A 12,490-nucleotide genomic window follows, 5' to 3' on the forward strand; every position below is an offset into this window, starting at 1 on the left:
CCGATCCTGATAGCTGGAGCAGAAGCTGAAGTATGGGCTTCATAATGTGGCCTTCTGTCTTGCACATGTCTCTATGATGAAACACCATGGAAGTCTTTATAGAGGAATCTGTTTGACAATGGCAATTTCCCATTTATGTTTTTCCTCATCACGTTCAAGCGAGATTGCCCTTATGTTTGGTTTTGGGTAAGTAAACAGTGTTTACATTCCCTCACTATGCGCTCCAAATGCCGATAGCATTTAGAAAAGGTGGAGGTCTACTTCACTGCAGAGCACGTAGCTCCTTACAATGGTTGGCAGAGCACTGCTGCGTTTCAAGGTTGTGTCTTACACCATGCTTTTTATGAATACACCCCTCCATTTATTAGCCAGAGGTTTTCACATCACTGTCCAATATGCACTTCGCACAAACTGGAGCTTACTATTACAATCAAGTAAAGATAATTGCGGTCAGAGCCTACTCTGTTCCATTGCCAGTCTTTTTGGAACGCATTGCAGATTTGAATGCCGGCAATCAAGGCCCTTAAGCATCTATTTCGATGGGTTTAAACATTTTATTTGGTCATGTTTCCTTTTCATTCGGTCGTGTTCAATCTTGCTGCAAGTGCCATGAAGCCCATGAGGCGGACTACACATGGGGGATTTGCAAATACATGTATCAAAAGCATGTGCTGCACAACACTGGATGCCTTCATCTACAGAAATATATTTTAACATCGGCAGTGCAACAGTGACCATCTTCTGAATTCAATGTCATCATTACCCAGAAAGATAAGTGGCACTGAAGCAAAATGGAAACAAATTTACTGTAACAAATTCGGGGTGAATTTACACAAAACCGTTGACAGTGAATCAAGGCCCAAATGGCAGCAGTGATTTCAACCATAATAGTAAGGCACAGGATGCAACCTGGCATTAGGGGAATGGGACTTTTATTTTTCTATCACTCACAAACAAGTTTTCAGTACGAGATGGAGGGAAAATCAGTGGGCGAAAGTATGTCAAATTATGATCATACAACCATCCAAAAGTGCGAACTGATCCCAAGCTCAAAAGCTGTGTAGAAATTAATAGTTACTCAACCTTAGTCCCCTTTCCTCCATACTGCATGGGCATCCATTCCTAGGGACAGGAGACGCAACCTTTTTCACCAGAAAAAAAACCTTCCCCTTTAAGTTTAGAGGCCTGTGGGGGTGAGGCCCTGGGATCATGTGCTACCCTGACTGTGGCCATCGGCGCCACACCTCAGTCCCTATTGACGCGTTGATATTTAACATTGCCTAATGACACCTATATTATTAGGGAGGAGGATGATGGGACGTATGGAAGAAAGGGGATTAAGTAACTACGGTGAGTAACAATTACTTTTACGTCCCGTCCCCTTTCCTCCATACTGCATGGGTGACTACAACTGAATGTAGCCCCAAGGTGGAGAGGAGACCCCTCCTTAAGAAAATAAGGTGACAGCCCTGCTTATGACTTGCCACAGAACCTGCCGCTGGAATGCGATGGCCGTGGCCTTGGCCCCGACAGCCTGAGCGTGCATGTACGCTGGCAGCGGCTTGTGCTGCCCCTCATAGGCCTCCCTGATGGCAGCAACCGTGCAATAGAAGCCATGGATGTTTGATACCCGGGTCTGGAGCCCCCAAAGGTTGACAAAAAGTGCGTCTGACTTGCGGAAGCCCTTGGTCCTGTCCAGGTAAAATTTCAGAGCGCGCCTGACATCCAGACAGTGCAATACTCTGAGCCTTGGCCTTGGGGTCAGCGAAGAATGTAGGCAAAACTATTTCCTCGTTTAGATGGAAGGCAGAGGGGTACCTTAGTTAAGAACGCAGGGTGAGTCAGCAGGATCACCTTATCCGTTTGGAAAGTGGTATAGGGTTCTGAGGCCACCAGACCCTGGATCTCACTGACTGAGCAGAGGTGAGACCCAATAACAATGCTGTCTTGATGGTGAACAGCCTGATGTCCACGGATAGCATTGGCTCGAAGGGCTTATGCACCAAGGCGCCCAACACCACATTGAGGTCCCACACAGGGTGTGGCCTCTTGATGGGCAGGTAGAGCTTGGACAAGCCCGCTAGATGTTTGACTATCGGGCTGGAAGACGAGAATACTTACTCCTCCGAAATGTCTGTAGACACCTATGGCTGTCAGGTTGGTGCAACATGTGTACACCAGAATGCCTGAGTGCGCAAGGTGTGCCGAAAAGGAGAGTATGTCATCCAATGTGCACGTAAGGGGGGGTGATCTCATTAGAGTCTGCCGTGACAGAACCTAGTCCATTTACTCTTGTATTGCCTCCTGCTAGCCTTGCTCCTGGCGCCCGGAATTATCTCTAAGTTAGCCTGAGAGAGGCTCAGGAACCATGCTGCGAGGGCTAACTTCTATGGAGCAGGGTGGATGACCCTGTCCCCCTTTTGGGACAAGAGATGGTTTGGGCCCAGCGGAAGGTGAATCGGTGGTCTGTCCGAGAGGCTGAGCAGTTCAGAGAACCACTGTCTTGCCGGCCACCACAGAGCTATCAAAATGATGCTGAGGTGACGAGCTTCCTTTATCTTGCTCATCACCCTGTGGACCATGGGTGTGGGAGGGAAGGCATAGGCTGTCATGCCTTCCCACCAAATTTGTAATGCGTTGCCAATGGAGCCGGGGCACTGCCCCTGCCAAGAAGCAAACTGAGGGCACTTCCTGTTCTTCCAGATGCCCCCATCTGATGAAGATCTCCAGCAGCACCTTGTCGTTCTAATTGCCATTCGCAATTGTCCGGCTCCCCGTCTGCTGAGCCTGTCCGCTTCCAAGTTGGCCTCCCCCGGGAGGTGGATGGTGGTGAGGTAGATGTTCTCCAGGGCCCATTAGCACATGCTGACCGCAAGGGTGCACAGCGGAGGGCACCTGGTACCTCCCTGCTTGTTGACATAGTACATGTTGGTGGCGATGTTGGTCTGGATAAGGACGGTCTTGCACCCCCAATGAGTGGATGGAAAGCTCTGGGAGCTAGCCAGATGGCCCAGAGTTCCAGCCAGTTGATGTGCGTATCCTGCTGCTGCCGGGTCCAGCCTTCTAGGGAGGAGTCCGTAGTGATGGTAACCTGCAGAGACTGTTGCCAGAAGGGCTTGCCCCTCCACAGGTTGCAGCCCCTGGACCACCATGAGGTCCGAGTGGAGAGAAGAGGGTATGCTGATAAACTCAGCTTGGGAGCCCTTCTCCTGATTCCATGAGGCTGTGAAGTGCAGCTGTAACCTCCTCATCCTGAGTCTCAGGTGTGGCACAGCCAAGAGAGCCGCTGCCATAATACCCAGTAAGTGCTGGTACCACCAGGCCAAGGTCACTGCTCTGGTAAGGAAGTGGGTAGTGGCCCTCTTGATGGCCGTAATCTTGTCCTCCGAGGGACAGACCTTCTCGTAGCTCGTATCCCAGATGAGGCCCAGGAAGTCGAGGCTCTGCGTGGGCTGCAGCGGAGAATTCTTGAGGTTGACAGTAACCCCCAGGTCTTGGCAAGTGCTCATAAGTGCAGAGCAGGTGTGGATAAACCCTTCCGGAGTTCTCGCCCTGACGAGCCAGTCGTCCCGGTACGGGTAGAGATGGTGGCCCTGGGCACTGAGGAGTGCTGGCACCGCATTCATAAGTGTGGTAAATACCCTGGGGGCTGAGTTGAGGACAAAGGGTAGCACTTTGTACTGGAAATTGCAGCCCATGATCCTGAAGCGCAGGCAGGAGTGATGTGGTTGCCAAAATCGGGACATGTAAATAGGCGTCCTTCAGATCCAGGGAGCACATGCAGTCTCCCTTGTCTAGTGTCTCCGCAATGAGTGCTGGTGTAACCATTTTTAATTTCTGAAGAGGGAGAGGTTGAGGGTGGATAGGGCCATCACAACTCTCAGGACATCCTGTTTCTTTTGTATGGCAAAAATCCTGGAATAAAAGCCCAATCCTCTCTGGGAGGCTGGGACTTCTTCCACAGCCTGGCTCTCGACAAGCAACTGGATCTCACCCAACAGAGTTGCCGTCCCAATCTGTGGAAGGGAAGGAGGAGAAGGAGGGAGGAGGAGGGGGGACCGGTAGGCGTTACCCCAAGGACACTATAAAGAGGATCCAGGGGTCCGCAAAGTTCTGGTGCCAAAATTTCACACGGAAGGCAAGCCAGCACCCCCCCCCACCCCCTGGAGACACATGGACCCTTCTGAGGCTGTTGCTGAGGAGGGTGGACTGGAACAGACCCTTGCTCCGGCACTCATTTTTTGTTGCATGCGCCTTTGCTGACTGGGCGAGCGGTCAGGTTGTCTCGACCTCCATTCCTGGAAGCCCCAGAATCCACCGAAGGACCGCCCCCCGTTGGAGCATTGATGTGACTGGGTGTATGCCTTGGGCATGGCCTTCACTAGGATAAAGACTTCGCAGTTTGCAAGCTGTTTTTATCCAATTCCTCATCAGTGGAGGAGTGAAAGAGGTTGCTACCCTCGAACGGAAGGTCCAACTTCGTTCCTTGACATTGGGGTTAAATTTAGTAGCCCGAAGCCAGGCCATCCTTATGTGCGTGGCGATACAGATGGCCTGGCCAGATGTATCGATGTGGGCCACAGAGGACTCCATGATGTCCTGCGCTACCAGCTTGGCTTCTTCTAGACCCGCTTTGAAGCGTGACTGGCTCTGAACCGGAAGCTCCGGAAGAAAGTCTATTTCCCACGAAAGCCTCAGGTTGGATTGACACAGGTGCACCGAGGCGTTGGAGTACAGCTTCTTCCCATACGCCTCCAAGATCTTCTCCACCTTGCCTAGCAGTGCTGAGGACGCGGACGACTGAGGCTTAGAGTAGGGAGACGCCGCAGCAATCACCGAAGAGTGCGGTTGAGGGTGCGCTGACAGCAAGAGTGAGTCCCCCTTCATCTGTCTATACTTGCCATTGAGGCACTGATTGACAGGTTGTGCCGAGTGTGATTTGAGCCACTCCTTCTTGGCCAATATACCAACGTCCTTCTGCATTGGGATCCCCGTTTTGGTAGGGGGTCGTAGGGTGAGGACTCCTGCTAAGACCGCCTCCTCAGGCTGCTCGACCTCAGGTTGAGGAAGGCCAAGGTATTCAGCCAAACCTCCAAGCCGATCGTGGAAGGCCTTTACTAATGACAGCGTGTTGGGTACTCCTCCTCGTCTGTGTCCACCAGAGCCGGCTGGTCCGGAGTGGGTGGAGGGGTGCTGGGCACCATGGGCTGCAGTGTGTAGACTGGAGCCGGAGGTTGCTGCAGAGGCGGGTGTGGAACCATCTGTACTGCTGTGGGAGGCAGGGGAGACTGAATCGAAGGAGCTGGCATGGGCTGCGCTTGGGCCTGTGGCACCAGAGCCATGGGAGGAATGACTATGGGCGCCGGTGGAATGACCGGAGGAAGCAAGTCCTTGACTGCATCCCGCAGGATGGCCCCCATTTGGGGGGTTCGCATCGCACCAGGAACCTTCCGGAGAACCTGTCTTCCGAGGCAGAAGAGGTGGCAGGTGATATTGACTGTGTCTGGGGGCTGCTGGGGCCAGAGCGCACTCCATCTAGGTTGCAGGTGAAACCTGACCTGCGCTGCTGATGGATAAATTGTAGGACACATACCTGGTTGACAACAGTCCCACCTTGAAACTCATTCACCCATCTGCTCTGTTCCTGGGAGTGGCATCGGACGAGCGGCCATGTCTGGCATGGCGGCCATTTTGTCGAGCTGTGTGCCAAAGTCGTGGTGCATGGCACCCTGGACCCAGCCTCCTCCAAGACACTTGGTGGTGGAGCATGAGGCCTACCCTGCACCTCAGGTTATTGCCCTCGGCATTGTTGCCAGTAGTGCTGCATGCAGGCGCCCCCTCGGACACTGAGCCAGTACTAGGGCGTTGCCCCTCGGGTGTACACCTGGTAAAACAACCTTCCGTAATCAGTGCTGAGACCGCAAGGATCTGATGACCACTCGGCCGTGAGGCCAGTAGCTGGACTAGCCTTGGTGCGTGTGCTGGTACAAGAACCCGAGAGGTTCCTCCCGCTAGGGCATTTCTTTGGGAAGGAGTCACCCTTACGGGGTGCGATGGAAAATGGCAGCCCTCGATTGGGCCTCAATCTCTATTTGACAAATTTCTTCAAATCCTCCGGAGGCGATCTTTCGAAGAACTCCCTCCACCTAGCTAGCCTGTTCTTCAGTATGCGTGGAGTCGGTGCGTTGCACGCGGTACAACCTTCCCAGCTGTGGTCAGGGCCAAGGCAACAGAGGCAAACAGCGTGAGGGTCGGACGTAGGGAAGAGCCTCTCGCAGGCTGGACACTTGCTGAAGCCCGCTGAAGTCGACATGCGCCGGGGAAGAGCGTGACGCCGGAGGGCCAAGTACCTGAAATGATAAAAAGACAGAAGAAGAATCTGGGGAAGAGCGAGTGGTATTACATGGGCGAAGCCAAACCCCAGGAGCGCTGGTAAAATCGTCCCATTCCCATCGATAGGGAAAAGGGCACTGAAGTGTGGCGCCAGTGGGCGGAATCAGGGTAATGCATGCTCCGAGGGCCGCACCCCTGCGGGCCTCTAAATTTAAAGGGAAGGAAGGTTTTTTCGGGTGAAAAAAGTTCTGTCTCCCGTCCCTAGGAAAGGACGCTTATGCAGTATGGAGGAAAGGGGACTGGATGTAAAAGTACTATTAATTACTCTTACGTCTGGTCCCCTTTCCTCCATACTGCATGGCGATTACAAAAATGTATCCCCAGGGTGGAGAGGAGACCCTCCTTAAGAAAACAGATTCCTTAGAACCGCCTCTCTGAAAGCCGCCTCTGACTTAGAGCCGGTGTCCAAACACTAGTGCTTACAGAAAGCCAAAGGGGTGGCCCGGGTGGCCGCTCTGCTGATTATCTGCCACAGCACCTGCCGCTGGAATGTGATGGCTGTGGCCTTGGCTCTGACAGCATGGGCAAGCATGTTAGCTGGAAGTGGTTTGTGCTGCCCTTCATAGGCCTCCTTGATGGCGAAACCCATCCACCTTGCCATAGAGGCCTTGGATGTCTGATAACTCTGCTTTGACACCCCTCCCAAAAGGTGACAAATAGAGCGTCCGACTTGCGAAAGCCCTTAGTCCCGTCTAGATAGAATTTCAGAGCATGTCTGACATCCAGACAGTGCAAGACCCTCTGAGCATCGTCTTTAGGGTCAGCAAAAAACCTAGGTAAGACTATTTCCTTGTTTAGTTGGAAAATGGAGGCTAACGTAGGTAAGAAGGGGGGTGTGTTCTCAGGACCACCTTATCCTGGTGAAAAGTAGTATAGGGCTCTGAAACCACCAGTGCCTGGATCTCGCTGACTCTGCGGGCAGAGGTGAGGCACACGAACAGATGTCTTAATGGTGACCAGCCTTATGTCCGCGGCCGCCATTGACTCGAATGGTTTGTGTGCCAAGGCGCCCAACACTGCATTGAAGTCCCACACGGGGTGTGGTATTTTGATGGGCGGGAAGAGCCTGGAGAGGCCCGCCAAATGTCGCTTGACCACCGGGTTGGGGGAGAAGACCTCCTCCGACGAATTTCTGTAGGCCCCTATGGCTGCCAAATAGGTGCGGCATGTATCCACCTGCACGCCTGAGTGAGCAAGGTGTGCAGAGAAGGAGAGCATATCATCCAACATGCACGCAAGGGGGTCATTCGCTTTAGAGTTCGCCCTGTGGCAGAACCTATTCCATTTACTCTTGTACTGGCTCCTAGTAGCCCTGCTCCTACCACCCTGAATGATTTCTATGTTAGCCTGTGACAGACCCAGGTGTTTCAGCGTGACTTGATCAGGAAACATGCTGCAAGGGCTCATTTCTGTGAAGCGGGGTGGATGACCCTGCCCCCTCACGCCCCCCGCTGTTGCTCAAGAAGATGAGCTGGGCCCATCGACAGGTGAATAGGTCTCACCGGCCACCACAGAGCTATCGAATGATGCTGAGGTGACAAGATTCCTTTATCTTGCAGATCACCCTGTGGACCAGGGGTGTGGGAGGGAGGCATAACCAACAACCCAACCATTAACCTAACGGACTGATTCAATGAAGATGCAGCATTCGCTGATCCTCATCCTCTCCCAATCAACGCCAATACAGATGCACCGCGACCAAACAATTGCAAACCAAAACAAGGAACTAATAAGCAAAACCACACCAAAAAGATCCACAGCAATTTAATCAATGCAAGGTGAATGTCCAAACATGCCACCAAAATATACGATCTCCTTTGCGACTGAGGGAATCGACATCCTATTTGTAACAAACATGGCTAGACGACAACTACAAGATCACCCTCAACAACTGCATGCCTGAAAACCTGAAATGCGTCCAAGCAAACAGAAAAACCAAAAGAGGGGGGACTGGCAATCATCCACAAGGAACAACTGTATATCAAATTGGAAGACCCACTAAACATCGCTAAATGTGAATCCTTAATCATCCGTCTATCAGTAAACCCCAAAACAAACCTGAAATTCAAACGGATATACAGACCATAAACCTACGATGCAATCTTGGTAGACGCCTTCACGGAAGCAATCACCATCCTAGCCATCAAACATAATCACCTGATCGTCCTCGGAGATTTCAACATCTGGTTCAAAGAAGAAACCACAATCACACAAAAATCTTTAACCAGCCAATTAGCAGCAATGAATCTACAACAACTAGTCAAAGGAGCAACCCACTCGGCAGAGCATACACTTGACGCAATGTGTGCGAACAAAGAGCTCCTTACCACAGCACCCCCAATTCAAACACTCTGGAGAAACCACCTCATCATCGCCTTCGTAATCAAAATAACCACTCCAGTAAATAGGCAACTAGACAAACCACAGGCCACCATGAAAAGAAACTGGAGAAACATCGAAAAAATCCACCCTAATTGAACTCCTGGAGCTCAACAAACCGCACCCAAAATGTAGGGAAGAAGCATACCTGGAAAAAGAAGTAGCCCTGCTCCACACCCAGATTATAACTATCGACAACATCGCCAGATAAAAACCTTCCAATCCTTCTCTTAAAAGAGCAATGGCAAAATGTTTCACCCCACTACTCGGCACCATGAAAAGAAAAAAAACAGACTAGAACTAGATTGGAGAATAAAAGATGACACTGCGAATAAACTGAAATTCCTGCAACATAACCGTGCATACAAAAAGGAAATACAAAAAGCAAAAAGGAAACACGACAACCGAATTTTCGAAATACCAAACACCCAAGATGAACTCTTCAAAATCATAAATGAAATGAAAAATCCATGGGGCTGCAACACACCAATTCCTTTGACAAAACTATACAATGACCTAGCACACCACTTCAAAAACAAAATCACCAGCATCCATTGAACCATACAAAGCAGACCACCCGATCATACTACGATCCCCACCTATCCTCAGGAGGAACATCTGAACAAGCTACGAAGATTTTCCGAAATATCGGTGAATACTGTCGTCAAGCTGATAAAGCAACAAATCGGTCTGCTGAGGACCCCTGGCCCCTAGACATATACAAATCGATTCTTATATAAGGAACTCCCATGGAATATCACAGGAACATCCTCAACCTTTCAATCACAACTCGGAAAGAGCCACAAGCCTTCAAGTCATCGTACATCAGGCCACTACTCAAAGATACAGCGGTAACCATAGAGGACCTCTCCAACATCCCATAGACAGCCAAGCTGCTCGAAACAAACATACAAAACGACCCAAGAATTCATAAAAGAGCAGTGCCTACTAGACCAGACACAAGTTGGTTTCAGACCAATGAGATGAACGAAATCAGCTCTCCTCTCAATATGCGAAGACCTAAAAATAAACACAGACTCTAACAGGCCTGCCTTGCAACTTCTAGACCTATCCTCAGCATTCGACACAGTTAATCACGACATCCCCATAACAAGATTAGAAGTACTCAGAAAACAGACACCGCACTTCTGTGGATCAAATCCTTCCAAACAAACAGAACAGAAACCATTTGGATGAAACCTTTCAAATCCAACCCGAGAGACTCCAAATGTGTAGTACCACAAGGATCATCCTTCTCCCCGCTCTACTAACCAAAATCATCAAAAGTCACGGCCTCACCTATGCCGACGATACACAAATCTTCAAAATACAAGACAATCTAGAAATAAACTCAATGCTAGAAAACTGCCTTTGTGAGGTATTCAACTGGATCCATGTCTGGATGACCCAAGTTTGAGAAGACGTTTTGCAACTTACATTCGTGTTCTGCGAGGCGTTGTGAGTTTCTGCTGAGCTCATCTGCAAGATAAGTGTGTTCCCCTGGAACATGTTGCGACAGGAGGAACATGGGTTTCAGTCACAAATTCCATATGTTCTGCGTTAGTCTGGGCAGACCTGGTGAGCGTCCCGCCTTGCTTGGTTATACAGAACATAGCTGTAGTGCTGTCTGTTAGGACTAGAGCCATCTTCCCTTGCAGCTGGTGTTTGAAAGCTTGTAGAGCTTTGAACACTGCCAGTAGTTCTAGAAGGTTAATCTGTCTGTTTGCGAGTGACAATGTCCCCATGCCATGCACAGTATGCTAGAGAAAATGAGGTTCCCATCCAGATAGTGATGCATCTGTGGTTAGAGTGGCCTCTACTAGGAGGTTGGTGGATCATATCCCCCATTCAAAAGGTTTTCTTTCATCTTCCATCACAGATTTATGATCGAGGTACATGGCTTTCCATTACAGAGAAGAAATTAGTGGTTTCAATTTCAGATGCAACACTTTCATATGCTCACGTTTTCAGACCCTATAGCCTGCCATGTTGGCTACTTATTACTGCAACTGCCAAAGGACAGATTAGTGTCTGCCGATCATCCCCGATAATGGTCAAAGCTGCGTTGTTGATTTTTTTCCAATTGTGGTTAAAGAAGCCGTCAACCTGTAAACAGTACCCATGACAAGCACACAGTATAATATAACTGGAAAATTGAGGATGCAAAAATATATTTCGGTACCCAATGTATAATTATATATAATAAAAAAAATAGTCCACAGGCGCCCCTCTGCGAGAACGAACACAGCCCATTGACCTGTCTTTGGGAAGGTACCCACTCTAGAGTCCCCAGCCACACTTTAGCTCACTATCTTTCACAGATGGGAAATATCCATTTGCATATCAGTCTTTATCCTGCCCACATGGACAGTCCAGGACCGAAATGCTATGGCAATTCACTTATCAAGAGTACCAACAGTAACCCAATACGCGTGTTTCAGCATTGGTGGGCCTCATCAGTGAGGTGGAGCTGTGTCTCTCTGAACACAGTGAGCAAGGGGTCCACGTCTGGATGACCCTAGGAAACTTCGGTTTAGTCACCCTAAGTCCCTTAAATAATCAAAAAATAGTCTATAGGTGCTCCTCAGAGAACGAACACGGCCTCGAGAGTCTGCAGCCACACTTGCTGTTGGTACTCTTGTTCAGAGGAGTCCAGCATTTCGGTGCTGGACTGCATGTGGGCAGGACAAAGACTGATATGCAGGGATACTTCTCCTCTGTGAAAGGGACAGTGAGCTAAACACTTGGTTAAGACTCTCCCAAGGGCTATCCACCCAAGAACAGGCCAACAGGCCGTGTTTGTGCTGGTAGAGAGACTCCCAGACCTCCCCTTTGTTTTGTAGAATTATATATACACAGTAAATATGTATGTTAACTATGAATTAAAGTTCCAATTAACACATACAATGTCTATTATTTGCTTCAAATTGAACACTTATCCGCCATAATGTAAATCACCACACTTGCATAAACATTATTTAAACTTTGCTTACATTGTGTCTTGTGTTTCCATTCCCCCTATGTGACAGATGACCAACTGCTTGGAAAGCCAGATCTCAGTAATAGAAACTTCACATTCCTACCCAAGCTTTCATTGTAATGAATCTTATCACTTATTTGTGGATATTCGACACATTTTGGCCTTCAAAGTGTTAGTGCTGCGAACTGAAGCACACAGAATGTGACTATTCATCCAGCGTTCACAGCGTGTCAGAGGGAGTTTCGTTTTGGGAAAACATGCCACAAAATTGAACAAAGTTAATGGCAAGCTGTGCAGTAAAAAAACAACCAAATATTTAAAGTATTCCATATATGAAAAAATGTACTTCCATTTCAACATTATCGATGTGCCTGGTCCCACAACATGTACGTATTCTTTCAAAGATAACTCTAGGCGAGGTGCAGACAGGCTCGCATTTCCTTATACTTCAATGGGGCAATGCCTGAAAAAAATTTAGTGTGGGGCATTTTTTGGGGCCAAAGTTCTTTTCAGAAATTAACAGAATTCGAATAAAAAAGCAGTGGGTTAATATACAGAGATGGCACAAACGGCCTGGGAAGGGAGGGGCGATTCTGCACCAGGCTGAGTGAACTGTTGCAGCCATTCCAGCAATCACATTGATTTCTGCATTGATGCATGCGCGTCTGGTTGTCCTCCACATGTGGGCCTCCACAGTAAGATGTAAATGTGCAAAGGCCATAGGCGCATGTTCATAGT

The 12,490-nt window shown here is 49.3% G+C and overlaps 1 protein-coding gene across 1 annotated transcript in view; it reads right to left on the minus strand.

Moving 5' to 3' along the window:
* Window positions 1–12,490, minus strand: part of CBL (Cbl proto-oncogene) — a 964,911-nt gene that overhangs the window by 460,141 nt on the left and 492,280 nt on the right. The window lies entirely within an intron of this gene.

The sequence above is a fragment of the Ambystoma mexicanum genome, chromosome 9 (genome assembly GCF_040938575.1).
Source record: "Ambystoma mexicanum isolate Mex_15411 chromosome 9, UKY_AmexF1_1, whole genome shotgun sequence".
NCBI classification, from domain to species: domain Eukaryota; kingdom Metazoa; phylum Chordata; class Amphibia; order Caudata; family Ambystomatidae; genus Ambystoma; species Ambystoma mexicanum.